At 35.3% G+C, this 27,504-nt stretch overlaps 1 pseudogene; it reads right to left on the bottom strand.

The window, feature by feature from the left end:
- Positions 1 to 21,518: 21,518 nt before the first annotated feature.
- On the bottom strand, positions 21,519 to 22,075 carry LOC109445538 (large ribosomal subunit protein eL19; annotated as a pseudogene).
- Between the last annotated feature and the right edge of the window lie 5,429 nt (positions 22,076 to 27,504).

Raw genomic sequence — 27,504 nt, forward strand, 5'->3', positions numbered from 1 at the left:
AACAGTACCAAGGGATTGTGTATTTCACATTTTTCTTACTGGTTTGCATTTCTTTATGCATTAAGTGAAACAACTGCCCAGGAGTTGGACCCATCTCTAAACTCCACTGGTAGTTTTTACCTTTAGTAACTGAGGGTGGCACAGCTGCTACTCCCATACCATGGGTGACCAGGTGGTGACCAGGTGGTCACCCAGGAATCAAAGCTTTCTTGTCCTTCACCCTTTCATTCTTTCTCTTCTTAAAACACGTTTCTATGAGCCAGGTCCATTCTAGCAAATCCCACATGACTGACACCAACTAAATCTTATAAATCTCAACATCACAATCAGAAATGTGCATATTTGGTGATGATTTTCAAAATATTTAACAACCAGTTCAACAGGAACATTAGCTGAGGCCAACTGAGGAAGAGATGTAAGTGCAAAGTCCTGGAGCCACCCTATTGTGTCGTGTCAGGTCTTTCATTGCTCAGTTGTAGGAAGATTTGGGTGACACAATGTGGGGAAAGCATGTGGTAGGGCTTAGGCAGTAACTATTCACTAACTGGTATGGAAGTATTTAAAATTTTTTGCAACTAGTATGTTGTTAAGGTACATACAACCCGAATGTCATCCCTGAGTGAAGTGAGGAAATAGATGGCACTAGATGAAAATCTATACTTTTTTTTTTTTTTTTCACATTTTAAGGTATAGAGCCAGAATATAACACTGGTGAAGAATTTTCTTTTGAATAGGAGTATTTCACTTGGGTATTTTATATGTGCAAAGTTTAAGTCTCAGGCTTAGGGCCTAGTCTGGAAGACAGACGTTGAGAAAAAGACATGAAATGCTTCGAATACTAAACCAGAAGACTTTCTCATATATTGCCCTAAACAAAGATTTTGATGCTAGGAAACTTTTAGCTTTTTTTTAACAGTCAATGAAGCAAGAACTTAAAAGGATAAGTGGGTCTCAGCAAGATGGTGGCTGCCTACCCAGGCCTGAGGATAGGAATAGCCAGTAGGTCAGCGTTAGTGAAAAGCAGGGTAAATGACAAGTATAAAGGGGCCTGAACACAGCTGAGAAATACACAAATGTGATGATTTGGTGGCAAAAGGTAACGAAGCAGAAGTTCCAAACAAGAAATAATGAGTATCAATTTAAGTTTCTTCTGAGGAATACCTGTGGTTTTATGGGCTTCCTGAAGTCAAACAGAATGAAAGAGCAGCCTATAGTTAAAAAGATTTTAAATAGGATGAAAGAAAACCTGGAAAACTTCAGGCAACCTAAGGTAACATACAAATATAGTATTTTTAAAAGCTATGGAATTTATAGGTTTAAGAGTCTTTGGGTAAGAGATCATTTCATTATTCTAGATGGTTCAATGACTAAGAGTTTGTAGAATTAGGAGAATGCAGGACAAAATTCTGTAGAACACTAACATCTATGGAACAGAGAAAGGCACTGTAAGGAAAATTAAGAATTGGAAAACTAAGAAGTAGAGAAATGAATTTTTGAAGAAACTAAGTAAAGAAAGGTTTTGAAAGTGTGTATGGTCAGGGTAAGTTAAGTAAGACAGGACTGAAAAGAACCAATGGTATTTGGCAATAAGAAAGCCATTGGTAAGTAATGTGGATTCTTAGTGAAATAGTAATGGCATAAGCCTATTAGTAGTTAGTTGAGAAAAGAAAGAGTGGAAAGGACAATGAAATAGCAAATTTAGACCACACTTTTGCCAAATGGATGTTAAAAGAAGAAATGATGTCAGGCAACTGCTGAAAAAATTACTGGGTAAAGGAAGACATTTCTTCTAAGATGTGATAGAACTAAACATATTTATATGATGGGGGAAGCTATGAATGTGGAAGGGCGGTAAAGAAAAGGGGGTGGGGAAAAATTCATGATGATAGAAGGTCTCAGAAGAGATAAGGAGTGAGAGCAATCCGAACAGTTAAGGAAATAACGTTGAGCAGAAAAAGGTAATCTTCTTCCAATACTGCAATCTTTGACTTTTTATCTCCTGTTTCAGAGCTAGAAAATCCAGAGCACTAAAATAAATGAGAGGTGTCGACCAAAATTAATTGTAAAATATAAGGGGAAAAAAAAAAAACACACTCATTTGCAACACACACACACACACACACACACACACACACACACACACAAAACAAAACAAAACAAAACAAAAAAAAAACAAGAGCTACAGCCCAGGAGACACAGATTCAGGAAGCAACATAAATTGTGCTCTGCTGAGACAAAGGGGAGGACGGTTTTTATAGACAAAGTTCCTGCCCATGGTTTTCGTTTTGGTTAATTTCATGCAAATGAGGTTTTCAAATCATAGAGTTCTGAATGGTTGGTATGGATACAAACGAGGATACAATTTGTACAGTCCTGACTGTAGGGGGCAGGTCTCAGACCATTGGTTGAAAGATGAAACCAGGAACTACCACGCAGTTGTTGGCTCAGATTAGGTCAACAGGCAGGGGCACAGTACAGGAGATTGAAAGCTCAGTCTGTGGCTTTTCCCCAAATGCAGAGTGTTTGAGAGGCCTCTGTTAGCTTTGGCCACTAGACTCTGGTTATAAATTTGGACCCAGTTAACCATGAGAAGTCCATTTTGACAGACATGTTTCTTCTTGGGGTTTACAGAGGTTAGTGTGAGATTATAATAAGAGTATACCTCTCTTTCAATAAATTGTATAACAACTGAAATCCTCTTGCACATTTTAAAGAATAGCTTTCAGTATCTAAGGCAATATTTTATATGGAAGAGTTACTTCTCTGGAATGCTCTTTTAATAGTGACCATGTTTTAAGAATTAGTATGTAAGTCATTCCCCTACAATACCATAATTGGTAGAATGGTTATGAAATGTCATTTCATTTGTGAAGGGAAAAACTCTACCGAAGTCTCTCATAAAAAAAAATTATTTTTTTTAAAGAAAGAGTTTCTATCTCATTGATCTCTATAAGGGTGGGGATTTTTCCCCTTTTTTGAGGAAACCTATTATGTGGTTTTCAAAAAAAAAACAACATCAGGCAAATGGCTGAATTAAGGTACATTGAGAAGCATCATAGTTAAGAGAGTAGATTCTGACACTAGACTGCTTAGAAATGAATTCCTTTTATTAAGCAAATTTCTTAGAGCACATGTGAGCACAAGTGTGTGTGTGTGTGTGTGTGTGTGTGTGTGTGTGTGTGTACGCATAAATGCATTTGGAGAGGCTAAAAACTTATTTCTCCCAGGAAATAGTAAGTTTCTCTACTGAATATTCAAGAATCAGCTAGAAAACAAAATCATCAAACTGTATGTTTGCTAGAATTCATTGAAATTCTGGGATTTTGAGATTTTTATAATCTTCATATTGGAGAGAGAGAAAAAAAATACAGCAATATTCATTTGACCCAAGGCTTCCAAAGTAAGAACCAAAGCTTCTTAGACCACCTGCTTGATCAGGATCAACTGAACTTGGAAAATCAACTTAGGTCTACTGTATGTGTGTTTAGTGAGTATGTGTGCACATTATGGCAAATACCACTGAAAGAAAAAATTTGAACAGCTGGTCTGTTATTGCAGTCAGTCAGTGACAGTTTGTAATGTATTTGGCTGACCTCCTCTGAGGTAAACAGCCACTGGAATACATGGGAATCCAGTTATAAATCTCCACAGAGTCCTATGAGACTTATAGATGGATACAGAGTAGAGCTGCATATGCCAAATAAGTGACATTTTGATAATCCATTCTTTTGAAAGTGACATCAAGAAAGGGAGACCTTTACTAGCTCTGTCTTGGAATGTCAGTGTGGTGCTTCAGGGATTCAATGAACTCCTTATCCTGTTGAACTTTTAACCTTCATTGATCTAAACTTCTTTTTCTAAAACAAAAAAGTTGCCTTGCTCTCATAAATTCCTCAAGGTGAAACAGAGACAGGCAGTCATAAATTATTGATTCTCTGCCTGTTTAAAAATGGAAAAAGTGGCACTTTGTACAATGTCTGCAATCTGATTATTTTTTAATATTTTCTTCATACAATATCTCAGAATTATCATAGTATAATGACATCAGGAATCCATACTTAGAAAACTAATGGATATCCAGGGGCAGTGGAGAAGAGTTGACTTGCCTTGGGAAACAATTCATTTTTTTCTTGGGAAAGAATGCATGTCAAAGCTATAATCCAATGATAGTTGTTAAGTGTAAGGTGATCCAGAAGGGCTCAAGTACTTCTAAAGAAAATGACCAACTGAAGTGGAACATGGTTTTGTAAATAATTCCATTACTTTGCATGAAGGACCAATGAACCACAATTTCCATCTTAATATGGGACACTTAGAGTCTTTTAATGTTTATGAAACAAATCCCTAATCCCACAGGACACATGACGTTCTGAATAAATGTAGTTATATCTATTCAATCTACGTCTATCTCTGGAAAATAAAGAATCATGTAGTTTTCAATTACAAATTTTTTCTAACCCATCCATCGTACATTTTCTCACTAAACTAGATTAAGCATGTCTTCTCTATAAAACACAAACAGCAGAGAAAATACAGTGGTACCTCGATTTTCGAATGTCTCCGTTGGTGAACATTTTGGTTTACAAATGCCGAACGCTGTAAATTTTATGGATCTATGGTATCATTAGATAGTAAAATTCATGCTAAATTTGCAGTTTTGGGGATTGATTTTAAAGGTCTGGAACTGATTAATCCATTTTGCATTACTTTCTACGGGGAAACTGTGTCTCAGTTTCTAACATTTTGGAACTCAAACGGTTTTCCGGAACAGATTATGTTCAAAAACTGAGGTACCATGGTATTCGTAAATCATACATCAAATAAGGCTCTAGTATCCAGAATACATAAAGAACTCTTAAAACTCATCAGCAAAGAGAAACCAATTAAAAATATCAAGATAGACTTGAATAAACATTTCTCCAAAGAAGATACATACATAAATGGCCAAGGAAACAAGAAAAGGTGCTTAACATCATTAGTAATTAGAGAAATGAAAATCAAAACAACTATGAACAGTTGTATCCACTAAGGTGGATACAGTTTAACCGAAAAGTAACACATATTGGTGAAGATGTGGAGAAATTTGAATCTCAAACTTTGTTGCTGGGAATGTAAAATGATTCAGCCACTGTGGGAAATGTGGCAGTTCCTCAAAAGCTTAAATATAGAATGTGTGACCTCACCATTCTTCCCCTAGGTATTTACCCAACATAATTAAAAACAGGTTGAAACAGGTACTCAACTGTATACATATGAATGTTCATAGATGCAACATTCACAATAGTGAAAAGTTGGAAACCCAAATGTTTGTCCATCAATGGATGAATCCATAAACAAAAAGTAGACACAAAAGGTCACATATTGTATGAATATATGTAAGTTCCAGAATAAGTAAACCCATAGAGACAGAAAGCAGATTAATGGTTGTCAGGGCATATGGGGAGAGAGGAATTGGGAACAATTACATGATATGTACACGGTTTCCTTTTGGGGAGATGAAATGTTTTGAAACTAGATAGAGTTGGTAGTTGCACAACACAGTGAAAGTACTAAATGCCCCTGAAGTGTCCACTATGAAATGATTAATTTTATGTTATGTGGACTTCACTTCAGGAAAAAAAAAAAATGTCACACAGCACCCCTGTGTGTGCTTTGGCTCCATCCCCCTTACTTTCTCAAGAATCATTTCCTAATTCTCTGTATCTTCAACCTCCCCTTCTCTCATTTTTTAACAGTTTTACTGAGTTATAATTCATACACCACAGACATTTATACAACATTTTGTCCAAAAACTGGAGAAGACACATTTTTTTCCAAGTGCACATGTAACATTCTCCAGGATAAATCACATATTAGGCCATGAAACAAGCCTTAATGAATTCAAAAATACAAACCATATCAAGCATCCTTTCCAATCACAATGACATGAAACTAGAAATCAGAAAATAGAAAACAACGGAAAAAAACACAAAATATGTGGCAACTAAACAACATGATACCAAACAACCAATGGATCAAAGAGGAAATCAAATAAGACATCAAAATCTTAAAACAAATAAAAATGGAAACACAACTTTTCAAAATGTATGGGATACAGCAAATGCATTTCTAAAAGAGAGGTTCATAGCTACAGAAGCCTATCTCAAGAAACAAGAAAAATCCTAAGTAAACAATTGAATCCTATACCTAAAGGAAATAGAGAAAGAACAAACAAACAAAAACCTTGGGGGAAAAAGAAAGAACAAACAAAATCCAAAATAAACAGAAGTGTAAAAAAATAGTTAAGATCACAGCAGAAATAGAAATTTTAAAAATGGAAAAGATCAATAAAACTAAGAGCTGGTTGTTTGAAAAGATAACATAGACAAACTTTAGCCAAAATCATCAAGAAAAAAAGAGAAAGAACCTGAATAAATAAAACCATAAATGAAAGAGGAAGCATTAAACTGACACCACAGAAATACAAAGAATTATTAAAGAATAATATGAACAATTATACATCAATAAATTCAACAATCTAAAAGAAATGGATAAATTTCTAGAAGTATATAACTTTCCAAGACTGAACAAGAAATAGAAAATTTAAGCAGACCAATTGCTAGCAATAAAATTGAAGCAGTAATTTAACAACTCTCAGCAAATAGAAATTCAGAACCAGATGGCTTCACTGGTGAATTCTACCAAACATTCAAAGAATTAATACTCACCCTTCCTAAAGTATTTCAAAAAATTTTAAAAAAGAGAAAGGAACATTTCCAAACTCATTTCATGAAGCCAGCATTACCCTGATACGAAAACCAGATAAAGACATTATAAAAATAAAAAAAATTAAAGATACAATTTACATATGTACAATACAATTGTTTCTAGTATATTCACATAGTTTTGTGCAAACATCATCACAATCCAATTATAGAAGTTTCCCAACCCACTAGCAGTCACTCCCCAGCCCTAGGTAATCACTAATCTACTTTCCGTGTCTATGAATTTGCCTATTCTGGACATTTTATATAAATGGAATCATACAATATGGTGCCTTTGTATCTGGCTTCTTTCCCTTAATATTATGCTTTCAGGTTCATCCACACTTCATATGTATCAATTCTTCATTCCTTTTATAGCTGAATAATATTTTATTGTATCAATGCAACATTGTGTTTATCCATTCATCTGTTGATGGATGTTTGAGCTGTTGCCACTTTTTGGTCTACTATGAGTAATGTTGTTATGAACATTTGTGTATAAGTTTTTATGTGGATATGTTTTTATTTTTCTTCGTTATACATAGGAATGCAGATGCTAGATCATAAGGTAACTCTATATATAACATTTTGAGGAACTGCCAAAATGTTTTCTACAATGGCTACACCATTTTACATTTCTCAATTTAATATAATTCACCTTTTCTCTCTGTACTCTAACTTTTGCATTTAAAATCAACCAGAAGATTTTCCTCTACTCTTCCTTCTTAGGGTGGCAGATTCCAGGGTGGTCCTGAGGACCGTGGACTTGGATGGATATTATAGTATGAAAAAGCAAAATAGCGATTAAATAAAACTATAGAAATATAAAATTATAATACTTGGTTAAATGTTATAAACAGAAATCTGAACCTGATGCACGCAAATATAATTAGAATGTTTTCTATGTGTACACAGGTACAATAATTGCTAATTTAAAACTTTTGGAAGTTGCCTTAGGAAATGATTATTATACTTTTAATTGGTTGGAGAAAACATTCTTGAGGCTGGGAGATTAGCTATTTAAGTTGTAGAAGGCAGAGGGTTTGGCAAGCTTGAGAAGCAGTGTTCTAGGAGGAAAGCTAGAAATTTGACTGAGCTAATTGAAAGCAAACAGCAAGGAGATTGGAAGAAGCTTGGACACTTGGATAAATAGATTTAAAGTAGAATCCTGGACAAATTTATAGGACATTTGGAAAGTCACTATTTAGTGCAGAGGAGGCAGGTGGCAAGGTTAAAGCAGAGGTCAAACTGATTTAACAGCAGTTTTGAGAAATAACTGCAGTCAGGCAGGACTGAAGTCTGCAAGTGAAAAGATATTAAAATCAGGCCAGGTGGAAGATACTGGCTCTGAGGCTTGGCAGTTGACAAGCTTGGTTAAGAGAATGATTGATAAAACTCGACATGTTGCTAAAAAAGCTGCTTGGAAAATGCTTACAGTAGAATAAAAAATGGATACTTCTGAAGACTGGTCTGTGGTCCTCTTTTGTGCCCATCTTTTATATAGATTGATGAGGGGGAAAAAAAGAAAGTCAATTTAGATGATTAAAGAAACTCTCTCCTTCCAGCCACCCAAACTGGATTTGTTGTCTCCAAACACACTTGGTGATAAGAATTACCTGGCAGCAGCAAGAAATGTCTTTCACTAAACAGAAGGTTTTTCAAAGACCATTCAGTCAAGCAAATGGCTACCTCATTAACTAAGCTGGGAAAGATTCCAAATGTTTGCAAAATAACTGTATTCAACACCTACAGGCACATCCCAAGCTTCCTTCCTGGGCTTTCTCTCTTTTTTAGCTGCATTAAAGCAGCTCACCATTTTCTTAGGTAGCATTTCAGCACAGTTTTGTTTTTTATTTCAGACAAAGCACGATTGACACTAGTAAAGAAAATTATATATTAATTTTCCCTTACCCAAAACAAATAGATTAAAAAAAAAAAAAGACATGTTCAGATACTCCATGCTTCCACTGGGATTGGGTATGAGTCCCAAGCCATTCATCTAAGTGAGTTCACTTCATCCTTTGTTCAGCTATGTATGCAAGTTGAACCAGTCAGATTGTACAAGACTTATAATTACCATGTCTATCCTATTTCTAAAAATCCCTTTAAATCCTTTTTACAAGTAAATTATTTTAAAAAGCAACATTCTGTTTTTATCTAGTCTCAGGTCATCTCACTTTAAAACATATACATATTATCTGCATCTTGATTGGGGGAAAAAACACGGTTAATATCTTTGCAGTAATTTAGCATATTAAAATAAAACCAGTCTTAAGAAGAACTTTTTTGCCTGGGACCACCCCTCCGCCCCGCCCAATCTCAAAACCAACCTTCTCTTTTCTGTATACACCCACCATTAGGTTCTCAGCGACCTCCAATTTCCTCTTTTGTTTTAGGGTGTTAACAGATCAGAATTGTGACCTCATGCTTCAGATGGCTTTATCAACCCTGCCATCAAAATGCACCTGCCTTGGCTTTAGTTCTTCAGGACTTCGCTCACTGAAAGGCACCTTAGCGTTCATTTATTTTTTATGATTGGCTATTTATCTTAGCACCCCTCCACGAAAATGCATTTAAATCAAAACAGGGACCTTCTGTTGAGAATGTCTTAGTTCCAAGAAATAATCCTGACTGTGGGAATGCCAGGCACGATAGCAAGCCACTCTGGAGATATTCTGAGCAACAAAAGGCGACTGTCTGTTCCAACTTTGCATCAGACTGACTGCCTCAGTCTAGGAAACAAATTCACATGGGTGACAAATCTTATAAGAAGCAAAGCCTAAGAGGCTAAGTCACAGGAGTCATTTATCACAGCATTAGGTCATTCTTGAGCCTTAGGATGGATGATTGATGTGTTTAATTTAAACTGGCCTGAGTATACAAGACGTATCCCTGAAGTGGTAATAGGGTGAGTGGGTAAGATGGAGGAGATGTTAAGGAAAAGCCGCTTTTTTTCCTTTCACATTTTCCTATGTATATGTCTTAATAACAACAAAAATGTGTTTTAACTGCTGCCATATTACACAATTCCATCCTGTCCTCTGAGTTTCTCCTAAAATACCAGTGAGGTAAAAAGCTGTCTGAAGTCTCATTGCGTAAGACATTCATTTTTTTATATATATAAGTAATAAAGCCTTTTTATAGAAAATTCATTTTTGTTTGTTATGACACAAGCCAGAGACACATGGATCAGTTAAAATCCCACTCATGATCTGTTAAAAGATGTCAGTTGAGGTAATGGTATTCATATTGGTGGGCTCAGTTTCAGTCTTTCTGTTCAAGGAAAACACACAGCAGTTACTAAAGTGGAAATACATGGTACAAATACAGAGTCTAATAGGCCATATGATTTTCTGGCCTTCGTTGTTAGTAAAAAAGATTTTCTGTATTTGTAACTTAATATTCCCCACTCTGGGTAGTAGAATATGACCGTTTTAGAGTTGTTAAACTCTCATTAAAATTTGGTGCATGTATCAAATGGAAGTCATTTTGGTAACGGAAATGCCTTGGAATGGTCTGATTTGACTGATTATTTGCATGTATTGAACACTTACCCTTCTGTAGGCCAAACACTGTGCTAGGTTTTGTGGATAAGAAAGTGAGCTCCCTGGACTTCATCATTTAGATAAGCAAATAAGTATTAATAACAAAAAAAGTTTAAATTACTTGTTACACGAATGTGAAATTCTCCAGGGCAAGGTTTCTCAACCTCGGCACTGTGGACATTTTGGGCTAAATAATTCTTTGTTGTTGGAGTTTGGGGTGAGGAAACTGTCCTGTGCATTGTAGGATGTACAGTAGCATTCCTGGTCTCTATCATGAGAAGCCAATAGTAGCCCCATTTTATGATAAGCAAAAAATGTCTCCACCCATTGCCAAATGTCCCCTGGGGGACAAAAACTGACCCTAGATGAAAACCACTGTTCTAAAGTATACACATTGTAGTCTAATTGTTGTTTCATACTATATATATCTTCAACTTTACTAAATATTACCAAATTGCTCTAAAACTAGTTGTAGCAATTTCCTTTGCAACCAGCAGAGATTCCAATTCTAGAGTTCTATTATGAAATATTTCTAAAATACAAAATAGATATAATGGAAAGGTAATATGTCAGTACCAATAACAATAAATTAACATCAGGTTGTATTCTCAACCTGGTTTAAGAATCAGAACATCACAATACCTTAGAAGCTCATGTGTTCATTTCTGAAGCTAACCTTCTTCCTCACTCCTCTTTCCCACAAAGGTAATCACTGTCATGATTTGTTTTATTCATCATTCCTTTTCTTTACATACCACAGATTAGCACAATCTAAATATGATGTTTCTCATGTTTTCATATACTTTTCAGTGTTACACACATGAACTCATACTTCTACAAGTTGGTCGTTCTGCTTTTTGTTCAACCTCACGATTTTTGCTCATCATTATCATTTTAAATTTTATTGATATTCATGTAGATAACTGTTATTCAAAAAACAAATGGTTATAAACCCTTTGTATTCTGATCTCCAGAATACTAATAAAAATATAAATTCAAACGGACTTTTATATCTTTTATATACAAATATAAAATCTGTAAACCAAGGCTCCAAATAAAAACAGACTTATAGATAATAGCACAAAATCGTGTTTAGTGATCCCTCAGTCAAATCCTGATGTTTTACAAATAAGTTGTTAAAAGTAAAAGCAATTAAATGACCAGGTATGATTTATAAATCATACCAATTTAGTTGCATACTCCAATACCAGAATTTCTCAATTCCCAATTGTGGTTCTTTCCAATCTTCAAGTTGCCGCCTCTATAATTGTCTTCTACACCGTTTCCTGCCCTTGTCTTTGACCTAGCATACAAGATCGATCATGCATTACACATAGCAGAGTAAAAATCAGATATTTCAACATACTTGAAGTTATGCCTCATTTAAGTATGACTAATTTTAGCTGGCAAAAACATCTTAATCTTAGTTGATTATTCAAAGAAAATCAAAGGAAAATGGCATTTAAGTAAAAAAATGCACTTTGATTCATCTTCTGTGGAAATGTATGACCTAAATATATGCCTCCTCTTTGAATATCATAAGGGTATTCATCACTTAGCAGTACCTTCATGAATGATAGATATAAGCGTCCCAGGAGGCAAATGGTTCTCTCAGGATAGCAGTTATAAAGATATGCTACCTTTAAAAGACAAAGTACAAAGAAGGAAAGAAAATTGGTATGTTTATGATCTCTCAGAGGTAGAGGAAAATAACTTGGTAATGATAGTATAATAAGCTGTTAGTCTGAGTGCTTTGCTCACTCAGTCCCAACCAATTGAGGCAAAGCTACAAAACTGATAATTATGTGCATAACAGGCATGGAATGTTATTAAACCTGGCATTTTAAAAGTGTACGTCTCATTCCACAGAAATTCACATGTAAATGAAAAGGGATGTGAGACTTCTTATTGAGCTAAATAAAGTGAGAAAGAAGTTAGAGGACTAATTTGACATACTTAGGAAAATGACATGATAGAATGCATTTCTAATCTGTGTGGCATAAAAGGAAACAGAACTATTTTTGGTCTTGTTCAGTGGTTTCTTCATTCATGCCAGAGAGGAATTTCTAATTAATTTGTAGCCTAGAATGAACTTCTCAATTAAACGATGACCAGGAACAGAGAACATGGTATCCCTTCAATTGCGCTACACCTGCTACCACCACTCAAAGAATCTCAAAGAGAAAAGGCTGGCCTTTGCTAGCAGGATAGCATGCACTTCAAAACTCAAGAATAACCATAATTAAGCATATTGCTATCTCAACATCTTTGCGTTGCTTCACTAGGAATCAGACTATTAGTTCCTCAGCTCTTCTCTTCTCCATCTCTTTCTGTTGAACGTACATAGTGTTTGCATTCATTCAATGAACTTATTTACTTCTATGTGCTCGGCACTGTGCTAGATATCACTAGACATCAGGGATAGGTCATAAACAAAGCAGATATGCTCCTGATATTAAGTAGAAATGAAATGAACAATGCACAGATTCATTTGCCCATGGTGAGAAAAATCAATGTATTTTTGAAAGGGAATAAATCTAGAAAAAGCAAGATGCAACCAAACCAGTGTTGTATTTGTTATTTTTCAGATAGTGTCTTACTCTCCTACAGGATCAAGAGGAATAACAGAGTTCAATATCAGTTTCCATAGCACAAAGTAATTTGATTCAATTGGAAGGTAAATACGGGGACTTTGTGTTTCCCACTGCATCCCCAGTGTATAGCACAGCACTTGGTATACAGTAGATGTTCACAAATCTATGTTAAAAGAAATACTTCCAGAATAATGGAGTAAGGACATACAAAAATCATCTTTATAAAAGCAATGAGAAAATGGGCAAAATAAATTGTCAAAATGGACTTTTTCAGATCTATGGAAATCATCCAAAGGCTTACAAGAATCCCAAAAGTGCCCACTCAAGAGAAATACCTCAATCTCAGTGAGAACACATTTTGTAGAGTTTTAAATTGCACTGTTTCTATTCCTTTCTCCCCAGCTCTACAGAACTTCAAAATGCAGCAACCTAGGGATCATAGCATGTGCGAAAACTGTATTTTAGCAGCAAGTGGATCAGGAAGAATGGACATAAGATTCTCCCCCCAAAAATCCCATCCACAGTGAATTGCCATTATTTCAGCTGTGTGAAATAGCTTGGAAAATCCCCCTTCACATGGTTTGTCCTTATTTGACCTGACTCAGGGTTTACTTAGTGAGCAAAATCCAGTCCTAAAGCCATTTGGGAAAATAATCAATAGCAATTGTTTCATATCACAGCTGCTTGAGGCAGCAAAACCAGTTAGGACAAATAAGACACTGGCAAAAACAAAAAAACAACAAAAAATAACCTTAAAAGGAATATCTGAGAAATGAGCTTGGAAAAGTTTCGTCTTCTTGTGGGCATGTGGAAGGCTATGTACATGTGCAGGGCAGTGCACACGCCCAGGAAGGACCTAAAAATGCTGTAGTTTCTGACCACTGGTTGACAGTGACGCTCTGCACAAACGGGAATTGAAAGGTAAGGCAGAGTTGACCAGTGCTCCTGGCTTCAGTGTTTCCTGATCTCCCATACCTTTGAGAAATGGTGCGTGCTTCCCAACCAACAGAGCAGCTTTCTATTGACAAGGCAAGAAATGAAAGTTGGAGTTTTCTATCTACCCAGCCCCCCAAGTGTCCACAGTAGTTGCAAAATCCTATGACTCCACCTTCACCAACCACACCACTCTGAAGCACTTGATGGTGCCTTCATGGGAGTTAATGAGGACATTTATGATTTCAGCTATTACTACATGGACAATTGAGCACCCTAGCTATACCAACCAGAACTGGCTCATTGGCCAGATTGTGTCCTCCATCACTGCCTCCCTGCATTTGGATGGTGTCCTCAGTGTGGACCTCATGGAATTTCAGACCAATCTGGGGCCCAACCCTCACATTCTCTTTCACCTAGTGACCTCCTCATCCACTGTCTCAGCTGAGAAAGCCTACCATGAGTCGTTCTCAGTGGCATTAAAGCACGCACCAGCACACACACAGTCTTTCAGCAAAGGTTGAGAGACTTATTGGTTCCATCAACTCAAGGAAACCTCTGTGAAATCATTAGGGAACACAAAGTTAATTTAGCAGAGACAGTGGTGTCCACATATTACAAAGAACATAAACTTTGGAAATTAGTCCAAGAAACTCACTAAACAAATAACAACAATAACACAAGAAGCAAGCAATGAAATAAATCTGGAGTTCTTCCATTTTAAATATCCAGTTTTCAACAACAAAAGTACATGACTTCAAAAATCCCACTTTCAATAGTACAAAGAACTAGGCAGAAGAATGATACAGAAATAGAACAATTGAACCTTAAGAACCAATTAGACCTAACAGACATCTACAGAACACTCAACCAAAAAAAAATTAAAACTACACATTATTTTCCAGTGCACATGACCTCCAGAATAAGTCATAAAACAAACCTAAATTGAAAAATATTTAAATCATAAATAGTATATTCTTCAAACCACAATTAAAATAAAATAGAAGGAATTTGGGATATTCTATGAATGTATGGAAATTAAATACTGCATTCCTAAATAACCAATGGGTCAAAGAATAATCACAAGAGAAATTAGGAAGTAGTCTGAGATGAATTAAAATGAAAATACAACATACCAATACCTATTGGATGTAGCCATATCAATGCTTATATTTATAGATGCAAATGCCTTTATTAAAAAAAAGTCTCAAATTATTGACCTAACCTTTCATGTTAGGAAACTAAAAATAGAAAAGAAAAATGAAAACCAAAGTAGAAAGAAGTAAAAAAGATTAGAGCAGAAATAGAATAAAAACCAGAAAAACCAATGGAGACAATCACTGAAACCAAAAATTAATCATCCTATAGGATGTCAAAACTAACTACAATGAGAAACAGAAACTCATAGACACAAACAATAGTTCAGTGGTTACTAGAGGGTAAGGGGGGTGGGGGGTGGGAGATGAGGGTAAGGGGGATCAAATATATGGTGATGGAAGGAGAACTGACTCTGGGTGGTGAACACACAATGGGATTTATAAATGATGTAATACAGAATTGTACACCTGAAATCTATGTAATTTTACTAACAATTGTCACCTCAATAAATTTAAATAAAAAATAAAAAATAACTAACTACAGAGCTATAGAAATCAAGACAGTATAGTATTGATGTGTGGATAGATATCTAGACCAATAGGATAGAATGGAGAGTCCAGAATCCTTATATTATGGTCAATTGATTCTCAACAAGGTTGTCAAGTCAATTAAATAGCAGAAGAGTCTTTTTTACAAATGGCTTTTGGACAAGGGGATAGTCACATATAATAAAATGAAGCTGGATTCCCTACCTCACATCATATAAACGTTAACTTAAAATGGTTCATAGACCTAAATCGAAGAGATAAAAACTGTAAAACTTGCAGAAGAAAACACTGTCTTTGTGACAGTGGGTAATCTTCAGAGTCACGTTTATGTTCATCTTGCTAAGTTTGCAGCTACTTATCCAAGACATCAAGCTAATTAGTGATAGAATTAAAGGTGAAAACACTAAAGCTTAATAGTTTTAAATTAGACCACATTGCCTTCAAAGAGAACCAAAAAACTAAAAGCAAAAGTTATCAACTTGTATTAGAGTAAAGCATTCTTAAAATAAAGCATCACTCTTTAAATTCAAATCATTTAATATTGTTTGATAGTTTTAAGAAAAGTTTTGTAATTGTTTATAGTTATCTTCAACATTTGAAAGATAATGAAAATTGATCTCTAATCTGTACTATTCCTTGCTTCTAGACATTTCTATCTCCTATTATGCTAAATTTGTAACCATCCTTTCTTCATACTATGCTAATAGTTTTGCATGTGTGAGTCTCTGCCTAGAACTGCCCTCTCTCTCATTCAACTATAGAAATGCTATTTATCCTTCTTGATGCAGCTTAAGGGTTAATTCTCTGGGAAGTATTTCCTCTTCCTTTGCCAGTTGGTCATACCCTGCTGTCTACCACACAGCCATTTCTGACTCCACTGTAGCACTGATTTTCCATTGTGTTAGAATTGCATATTTGTCTCTTTCCTCTACTAGACAGTAAGCATTTGGAGAGCATGCCTTGTGGCTCATAACACTTTTACCTGTTAATACCTAGTACATAGTAGCTATACAATAACCTTGTGTATAAGAAAAAAAATCATCCAATATTTACTAAATTTGGTAAGAAAACTGAAGCATTTTTAAGTTATTTCCCAATCTGGGGCTATCTCAGATTGTATGCATTAGAGGTGGATAAGAATGCAAAGACAGAGTTTGTTTTTTACATAGCCACATAAATACAACAGTGTTTACTAAATCATAAAAATACGTACATGTGCTTGACTGATAGTAAAGACTTTGCCTGTGAACCCTAACAAAATATCTTCAGTTACTTTATTCTTTAGTTATTACTGGAATATCCACGAACATGTAAGTTTCAAAAATTAAAACATGAAAATATTTTTCTTAGTATAAAAGAATGTAATTTTGATGGATGGTACAACATGGATGGACCTTGAGAACATTATTCTTAATGAAATAGGCCTGACACAGAAGAACAAATATTGTATGATTCCACTTATATGAAGTGCCAAGAATAGGCAAATTCATACAGATAGAACATAAAATAGAAGTTACCCAGGGCTGGGGAAAAGTGAGAAGGGAAGTTAATATATAATAAGTACAGAGTTTTTGTTGGGGATGATGAAAATGATTTGGATATAAATAGTGGTGAAGGTTACACAGCATTGTGATTGTATTTAATGCCACTGAATTATACACTTATGCATAGTAAAAACGACAATATTATGTTATGTATAATTTATCGCAATAATGAAAGAATATAGCAAAATGAAACAATTTAGATGAAAAGCAAAAATGTCAGTTATAATCCCCTCAGCTAAAGATAACTCCAATTACATTTTTATATTTTCTTTTCCTGCACCTTTATAGGTTTAGTAAAAAAGGAAACCTCATACACTGTTAGTGGGAATGCAGATTGGTGAGCCACTATGGAAAGTAGTGTGCAGGTTCCTCAAAAAACCAAGAATAGAATTATCATATGACCCAGCAACCTCTCTCCTGAGTATTTACCAAAAAAATCTAAAAGCATTTATCCGTAAAGATATACATGCTCCGCTGTTCACTGTAGCTTTATTTACGGTGGCCAAGACATGAAAACCAGGGTGTCCTTCGATAGATGATTGGATAAAGATGTAGTATATATACACAATGGAATACTATTCTGCCATGAGAAAAGATGAAATAGTGCCATTTGTGACAACATGGATGGAACTTGAGATTATTAAGTTAAACAAAATAAGTCAGACAGAAAAAGTATATTACCATATGATATCATGATATGTGGGATATAAAACTGAAAACAAAGGAACAAGATAAACAAATAAAGAAACAAAAACTCATAGACACAGACAATAGTTTAGTGGTTACCAGAGGGTAAGAGGATAGGCGGTGGTAGGTAGATGAGGGCAAATGGGATCAAATATAATATATGGTGATGGAAGGAGAATTCACCTCTGGGTGGTGAACACACAATGTGATATACAGATGATGTATCACAGAATTGTACACCTGAAACCTATGTAACTTTACTAACAATTGTCACCCCAATAAACTAATTTAAAAATGGGAACATATACTGTGTGTGACTTTATTAAACAATAAATATATTTCTGTGCTACTAAAAACATTAAGGCTAAATAATGATGTATTCAGATAAGCTGAGAGGATGTATCAGCAGACCTGCACTATAAGAAATGTTAAAGGAAGTTTTTCAGGTAGAAGTCAAACTGCACATGGTGGGTACTTGGATCCACACAAAGAAATAAAGAGTTCCAGAAGAGGTAAATATGTGGGTAAATATGAAAGACTTTTCCTCTTAATTTCCTTTAAATTGAAGAGATTACTTCGGATATGTAAAACCAAAAATACATAAACTTATATTACCCCATCAAAAATTTTTCCATGGATTTTTTTATATTTAACTTTTTATTTGTCATTATGTGTGTTAGACATATGAGAAGAAGTCTACTGGTAACTTTAAAAGCTTTACAGAAATGTTTCCTCTTTTTGAATCAGGGTGGAATTTAAGAAGAAATTGAAAAATGTCTCAAATCATTCAATTATGTGCATTTATCTGTATGTGCATTTTGCACATACAGATTTGTGACAATATCATATGGGACAATCTTAAACGATGCAAAATAAAATTTCCGTTTCTTGGGAAAGATGAGCCCAAGTTTCCTTTACAGACACACAAAAATATGCACGCATATACACCCACACACTTACTCAGCTTGAATTATAAAAGGACATGTGAGATTCAGGGTAAAAAGAAGGGCAAAGGGATTTCAAGTCATAAGAGTCCACAAAGATCTCTGCCTGACAACAAAGAATGAACATATTTAAATTGTAGGTAATTATCTCCTTTCTCATGCTAGAGACCAGATGGCTGTGTGAGGTAGAGTGTATTAAACCAACACACGTGGGAGAAGTTGCCAAATACATCCAACTGGAACTAAGTGGGATATTGTTGCACTATACAACAGAATTCAACATCCCTCCTCACTGTTTCAGCCAAAATATCCCTGTTAATTTTCTTCTATAACAGAGACTGGCAATCTGCCCTGGTAGTGATTTAAAATGTCACTGGTAAATTTTCTTGCTCTCAATGCTATTTGACAGATCTGGAATTCTTTATACTTTGAATGCAATGTTGATTCAAGTTATCATACATTATTTGATTGAAAAACGAAGACCTTGTAACATCATTCCTTTGTTTTACTGTGGAGAGGGTGGCAAGGTTTATGCAATCTGTAATTTGGGAAGGAATCAATTTTACTGGCTAGTAGTCAGCCAAAAAGAATACATGGTTAGCATTTCCCAAAATAAATGAAATACTTATACAAATGCCTAATCATGTCAAAAATTTTTGCAACCATTGTGCCATAAGTTTTGCAAAAGAATGAGCCCAAGATAAATCCCTTGTATCCCTGCTTACTTATGTTATTATACTATCTCCCCACCTATTAAAACCTAAAATCCCCACTTAGTATTCTTTGACCCAAGGAACATACTGATAACTATCTTTCTCTTCAAAGATTGGGACCTGGATATTATTCTAGAATCTCTTGGCAAGTGATCAGGGAATTGAGGCCTCTGGCCTTTGTCGCCTAAATCGAGAAGGAATCAGACACCTAAGTGGATACCTTTAAAACATGCATTCCATTCGATGAATATGTGAAGATTGAAGATTTGACCTGTTACAGTTTCAACTATTTCACCAAAAGTAAGGAAACACTGTGGTTATTCCTCTGGGCTTCTATCAGTATCAAAATAAAAAGATATAAGTTCTTAAATACCTTTCTCTTACTCTTTCAAGATAATCAGGAAACAAAAATTTGTCCTTAATAACTTTGAAAAGTTACTTTTCTGACCAATAATAAATATTAGAATCGGAGGGGAAATTTTTTCTGCAGGATATGTAATTTAGGATTCATTTAATACCCCTACTTGCAAATATCTGGGTCATAAGGATATCAGATTCAGTGGTGCAGACAAATGGCTAAAAGGGCAATCAAGAAATGAGAAAGCTAAACTCCCTATCCTCTCTGAAAGGGAAAAGAGCAGGTAAAAAAAAAAAAAAAAAAAAAAGCAGTATGACAGGACAAGCAGAAGAATAGCATATCTCATACCAGACAGCTACTGAGGCAATATTATGTCACAGCCACCCAGACACACTAGAATTCCATGCTTTTGGTGTCTCCGCTACATCTTTCCAGGATTATGATTCATTGTAATACTTAAATCCATTTCTTGTTTTATCAAGTTAGAATATCTTGACTTTCTACACATTCAGTTTAAGAAATAAACTCCCCTAGATTTTCCTCCATTTTTCCCCTCTATATCCATCATAAAATTTTATCACTTACAAGATTTGTCATTGAAAAAGATTATTATTTACATTGTTTCATTACACACATTAAAACTTCTATGTTTTTTCTGTAGTTTGACTTAGAAAATTTAAAAAGTTATAAACAATGATTTTAGTTATATAACTTTTTCTTTACATAACTATTTCATGCAATTGAATCCATAGAGAAATGGAAGGCTGAATCAAAAGATGTTACTTCAAAATCATGTCAAAGGAATTACCTTTTAGAGACTATTTTTATTTAAATAACCATGCTCTACTTTTGTTTGCTTCATATTTTGATCATGATTTTCTTGTAAAGACAGGTTTTTCTTTTTTTCTTCTTATTGGCTAATGACTTCAGAATGCTAAGATTGTGTAGCCTCTTGATCATACCATTATCTAGAATCTTTTTTATTCCTTGAAATGTCCTTATTTAATCTCTCTAATTTGGTTTCAACTAGATCTTGCAATTACATGTCTATTTCCTACTGTATTTCTGAATGTTTTCAATGGTATTTACCAAATAAGGTGTTTTCTCATGAAATATAGGCCAAGTTCCGAAGGAGGCATATTTTCCCCTGTGGGAGGTAATTTCCGTGATCTAACCCCCACCATAGCTTCTGACTTTTTCTATGAGAATATCTTGCTGACAGTTTTTTTGAATAAGGCTCAAGATGGCTCAAAATTGGTTCCCTTCTATCCTGTGTTCTTCTTGAATGGAAAACTCATATGTTACTGTGTGTCTGTGCACATGTGTGTAAATTAGGACTCTAAATCCCACTTCTGGCAACAGCACCTTATTAGCATCTACATGTGAAAGCTTCCGAGTTCCTAATGATCATCACTACATTAAATCAGTATCAACATATTAGTAGGCCTGCGATTTGTATACACATAAAAGCTTAGCCAAAAGGGCGTGGATAGCAGAGACAGCATGTGCACTAATAGAATCTATGAGTCTCTGGCTCGACGCCCTGGCCCTTGCTCTTTTGATTGCTCTCATATTGGATTCAATCCACAGTGACAACCTAAGCATCTGTCAAGGAGAGAATTAGTACCTGTAAAGCAACTAATGAACCATCACAGACATCCCCTAGAGGTTAAAGCACGCCATATTCTCGTTTTTTTTGTGTGTAGGGGGGCTGGGGGGCGCGGAATGGGGCCGGCAGATGATCACTTATTTTTTATTGACTGATTTATGTAATTGCTGAGGTCATTATGTACAGACACAACAGGGTACTTTTATTTACCGGTCTCTTCTATCTTGGACAGGATTTTAATGATGGCCTCCTCCTTGGCACTTTCACGTTTCCTTGGTCTGAGACGTGTAGGCCTCAGCCTGGTCAGCCAGAAGTCTCTTGAGGATATTTTCTGCCTTCAGCTCATGGATGTATTCAAGGGCATCTACTTGTTTTTAAACACATTCCCCTTCATCTTCAGGTACAGACTGTGATAAGGTGGTGGTCAATCTTCTTCGATTCAAAGTATGTTCCAATCAGCAGGATTATCACCCTCTTCGTCCAGGGTACCTTCTCAGGCACCCTAGCACTGGCAGAAGCATTTGCTTACATACCCATATGCCTCCCCTCCCAGCAGACCAAGGTAGTTTTCCTGCATTGAGCCTGGGAGTGGACAGTCACAGACTTGCACATGATCAGCCCGTGCTGGAGCAGCATCCCGACCTGCCAACAGAAGCTGCAATTGGTGATTTCATTGCTCTCACTGAGATCGAACCAGACCTTTGTGCCAGAGCACAGGACACTGGAAACAAGTCTCTTCTGAAGCCTGAGTATGTTCATGGCTGTGGCAGAACCAAAAGGAAAGCCTGTTTCTATATTCTAGAGGAATATAAGTAGATGTGGTGCATGTGTTAATAGGAAGGCTAACTTTAGACAAGAATATGGCTTTATATTAACTACTCTTGCTATGTTGGACAATTTTATATTAAATATAATTTTAAAAGTTTATTGCTGGCTCCACATTATTAAGGTCAAATATCACAATTAGATTAACTGTGACTAACTATATCATGATTCACTTAGACGCCCCTTGTGATGATTAATTTTATGTGTCAACTTGGCTGGGCAATGGTGACCAGATGATTTACTCAAACATTAGTCTGTATACTTCTGTGAAGGTATTTTTTTGAGTGGTATTAACATTTAAATTTACAGATTCTCAGTAAAGCAGATTATCCTCTGTCATGTGGGTGGGCCTCATCTAATCAGTGGAAGGCCTTACGAGAATGAAGACTGACCACCCTCGAGCAAGACGAATTCTGCCAGCAGGCTGCCTTTGGACTCAAACTGAAACTCTTCCCGTGTTTCCAGCCCCATCAGGTGATGGTCTCATGGATCCTAAACAGCTGTATAAGCCAATTCTTTAAAATAAACCTCAATCTATCTCTTCCTCTTTCTATCAATAGGTATATAAAACATGGTATATATGGTATATTACATATATGATATACAAGATATACATACATAATATATACCTGTAATATATAAATGCTATATAATTATATACGTATACATATAGTACATTATATAAAATATATTAATATATTAATTATATCAATCCATATAACATTATACATTTTATATATGCATTCTGTTATGTGTATGTGTGTGTGTGTGTATGTATACACACACACATATACAAACAGGGTGGATATATATATATATATATATATATATATATATATATATTATATATATGTTTGTTGTTTTTCTGGAGGACCCTAACTAATACACGCCTCTGTAGCTTTGAGGACTACCAAACCAAAAGAAGAAAAGTTTTTGTGGAGGACACCATATTAAGCCCTCCAGACCTCAGGTCTGAAATCGACAATGTATTCTTTATTGTCCGAGGTCTCCCCTCCTTCCAGGAGCAGCTGCTCAATGACTGATCAGCGCAGAGGTACACAGGCTCCTTCCCTTCAACTCAATTCAGGACAACTCTGATAATCTGTCCCAGCTCCAGTGATGAGGCTTTTGTTTGGTTTGCAGTGCAGTTCATCTTACCCCTCTGCCAAATCCAGCTTCCTTCCTCAGTCTTCCAGAGGTGTTATTCAAGAACACTTCCCTATAAATGGCCTGCACACTAATCTGCCTCTTAGATTCCTCTGCTAAAAACATTCAACCTGTAACAGTCGTTCTCTCTCTGCTCTGATATCACTTTGCATTCTCTTTCTCCCTGCTCAAGTCAGTGCAGAGTATACCAGCAATGTGCTTCCTAAATCAAAACCAAACCTGGAAATGGGTTGCCAATCTTCCCTTCCTGAATGTACCCCTAATTTCTGTGGGTGATTTTCTTGAAGCTCTCCTTATATATAGCTTGACAGAGTGGTGCGAAAACTCCCCTTTCTCCCAGCCTTCTCAGGTGCTCCATCAGTCCTCTGCAAATGCAATTTTCATGCTCATGGTCTTTCCAAAATCACAGGTACAGAATTCAGGCTCTCCAAAGGGATTTCTCACTTTGCTACACTTCATAGATGTACAGCTCAAAAATCTAACAGGGCAACAAGATTCTACTAGGTATCTTGTGTCTCCAAGAATGTTTCTCTTTGAGCCCTCCCTCACTTGGCTTAGTGGGATGGAATAACCTCTCCCCCTCCCACATCACGTCCCTTTTTTACAAGGACTCACTGAAAGAAGATTTGAGCATAAAATGATTCAAAGTTTGTTAATTTTTGTTATCTGTTACATCCTTATTTTATGTACATAAACGTTCTTTATTTCATTATTATTAATATCAATATGCCTGACAGATTTATGGTATTGTCTATCTCTCTGCCTCTAATTGTTTGCTCTCTTTTGAATACAAAAATAAATCAACACATAGTTCTACCACATTTAGTAACGCTAATGAGAACTGCTAGCAGTTTCTGTTGTTAGAGTTGTTTTACTCAAGGGCCCAGTTGTAATCATGACCAGACATTGTAAGTTGGCTAGTCAAGGTCAGGGGTGCATTTTTTCCATGGACCAGGATTCTCTAAAGCTAAATGGTCCCTGTCATTATTTAGAACACAGTGCAACCATTTAAGCTAATTATTCATCCTGTAAAATCTAGATCTTCTGTATCTCATTGAGCCCCAGAAGAAAGGGATCCTATGAATCTTCGGTACAGTGGTTTTTTATGAAATTATATACTTCATGAAATCAAAGTCTTCTACCTCCCAACCACTAGGCAGAAGTACATCCATTATCTGTAGTATGCAGGCTTCAATGCTTAAACAAAGAAAGTCATATAATAGCCTATCTTCATCTACTTCAGACTAGAGATTTTATTTCCCTCAATAACTTGGTCTAATTAAGTGAATTTTATCTCTCTTCTCTAAAAATATCTTTGCACTTAAATCTTTGATCATGTTTTGTGTGGTCCTCCTTTTTTGAAGCTTATTTATATGACACCATTCTTTAATCTTAAAAACCCTTGCTTAAAAAGGCTCACACCTTACTGATTAGAGTCCAAAGTTCTTTTACACCACCAGTAAAATGCATCCCAGTAAGTAGCGGTCAAATAGACAAGATCATTCAAGCATTTCTCAATTAGTTAAGAAATTTTGGATGCATCTCATTTAGTGTTCTCAATGAAAAAAAATCTTAGAAATATTTTCATCAGGTCAAAGGGCACATTTAGCATAATAGCTAGCCAAAGTTTTACATAATTAGATCATGTGGGGATTTGGGTCTTCTATTACTTTAGTTGCATATGATATGAGCAGTACTTGCTAAATCATGACCCACTGAGAAAGAAAAATAATTGTGAAAGTGACCTTTGCACATTAGAAAAGACAGCATGGAGGCTTTTAACAGCATAAAATAATACAATTACTAGCAGGCTAAAGTTCAGGAGAAGAAGCTATAGTCGCATGGGAGTGGGGGGAAGGTAGCTGGTTATGTGTTTTTACATTGCTGGGTAAAGACATTATGGGTTCCAGCATGTGACATTCTACTTTGACTTATTTATGAAAAATGATAAAAAGAATTATGTGGGATCCTCAATGAGTGGTTTGAATTATATATTTGGAAACAATGTTTTCCATGATTACCAAAAATTAAACTTTTAGAAAGCATATAACGCCATCATATGAATAGCAATACCTGTAACAGCTGTGGGACAGAATCAAAGAACTATTTTGGAAGATTAGACTTAATGTAACTATCAAATGCATAGTAAATTTAAACAACTATGTATGAGTGGGTTAGATACAACATCTGTCTCATTATTTACTAGCTGGATGATCTTGCCCAAAATATTCACCTCTCTGTACTAGTTTCCTAATGTACAAAAAGGGTCAATATTGTTGTATTTTCATAGAGATCGAATGAGTATATGCAGAACGGTTCAGAGCCTGGCATATATTAGGTTGGTGCAAAAGTAATTGCAGTGTAAAAGGTTAAAATTAATTGCAAAAACCGCAATTACTTTTGTACCAACCTAATAGTAGGTGTTAATAAACTTAAAGATATTTTATCAGTAATTTTTGAGACTATGAATGATTGGAATTAAATTGAATTTGCAAGAGTGCTTTAAGAATTTTCTAAAGTATACAGGTAAAATCCAAGACAACAAAGAAGCAGAGATTTTAGTTTTCCCTGAATCTTCCCATCCCCATCTTCAATAACTTCTGGTAGCTTTTTGGAAATTTCTCTTTCTGAGTAACTCAAACTGTACATAATAGCCTGTCTTAAAATTTTCAGTATAAATTTTTGTGAAAATTGCATACAAAAAATATGGTACTATCTCAAACATTCTTGAGGAGGTTGGGCAATTCAGTTTTGTTCTAATTAGCCTGTAGACACTCAGTATTTGAAAGATGGTACTGCAGACAGCTGACACTAACACCTGTCACCAAAGCAGCACTCATTCCACATCAGACAGGTATGCACAGAAACAGAGACCAAAACTGGTCCTGACAGAGGATTTCATTTCTAATTACTAAATTTTTTATTAATATCTGTTGTCTGGTTAGTCCCTCAGAAGAATATAGTCATTTAAAACAATTATTCTGATTAAAAAGTGCATTAAGCAAATTTGATTAAACTATGGGACACATCAAATTATGATGACTTGTTTCTAAAGTTTTCCATCCTTCATTTCTTTAAAACCCACACAGCTCCATGAAGAAAAACACAGTGTTTTCTACTACATAGGAAGTGTCTAAAAAAATTTAAGCTTTAAAAATAATTACACAGAAGAAACATCGATATAAATGATAAAGAATTGGGAATACTTTTCTACTATAAGCTAGTATTTACATTTAAGAACTTTTGGGGGAGCAATGTGAAATGCCACATATTTATTCCAAGCCTATTAGAAAAAAATAAGTACTTCTAAATTACTCAAGGACTAGGAAATCATCCAAAATAGGGAGTTTATTTTATATGAATAGATAAAAAGATCAAAATACTATTCTTAATTATATATTCCTAAACTTGGAGAAATTATAATTCTTGAAGCATTAGTTATTCTTGATATCATTTTACTTATAGATAACACTTCTGATGAGTTGGAACATGAGCTATTATGATGAAGCTATTACACCCAATAGAATTATTAAGCACCAATAAAGCAAAGGCAAGAAGGTTCCAGTTTGAACCGAAAAGCTAAGATTTTCAGGAAATGAGAAGGTAAAGATTTCGGTTATAAATTCTTTAGAGACACTTGTTTATAGAAGAGATGTAAGTGTGGCATTGCCTAAAAGACTGTTTCTTAACAGAAAAATTAAGTGACCTCAGGATCAAACATACTCAGCATATATCCCAAAGTCAGTGCTCAGGGGGCAGAGTAAACATAGTACAATGTTCATTGGTACTGAACATTTAAGTATCTGCCATTATGTGTGCTGAGGTAAGTGACTGAATGCTCACTTGACTTCTAGCACGAAACATCATTTTAATAAATCCTATGTCTGCATTACACATTGATTTTAGCTAACTAAAATACATTTGGAATTCTATATCCTACGCACAGTAGTCTTTGTTTACATGAGAACAGAAGAAATGCTCTAAAATAAAGGTAATTGACTATAACAAAATAACTTTTCAATCTAATCCCAACCATCTACAATTTCCACATTCCATTTAGCAATGCTTTAATTGCACTGTATCATCTCTGTGGTCACTGCTGGATGCACCTGGCCTGAACTGAGATGTGAAGAAATGAAATCAAAGCATGGTTTATAGTATGAAAATAGTAAAAAAAAAAAAAAAATCCCTCAAAC

This window comes from Rhinolophus sinicus, linkage group LG03 (genome assembly GCF_036562045.2).
Source record: "Rhinolophus sinicus isolate RSC01 linkage group LG03, ASM3656204v1, whole genome shotgun sequence".
In the NCBI taxonomy this organism is placed as follows: Eukaryota; Metazoa; Chordata; class Mammalia; order Chiroptera; family Rhinolophidae; genus Rhinolophus; species Rhinolophus sinicus.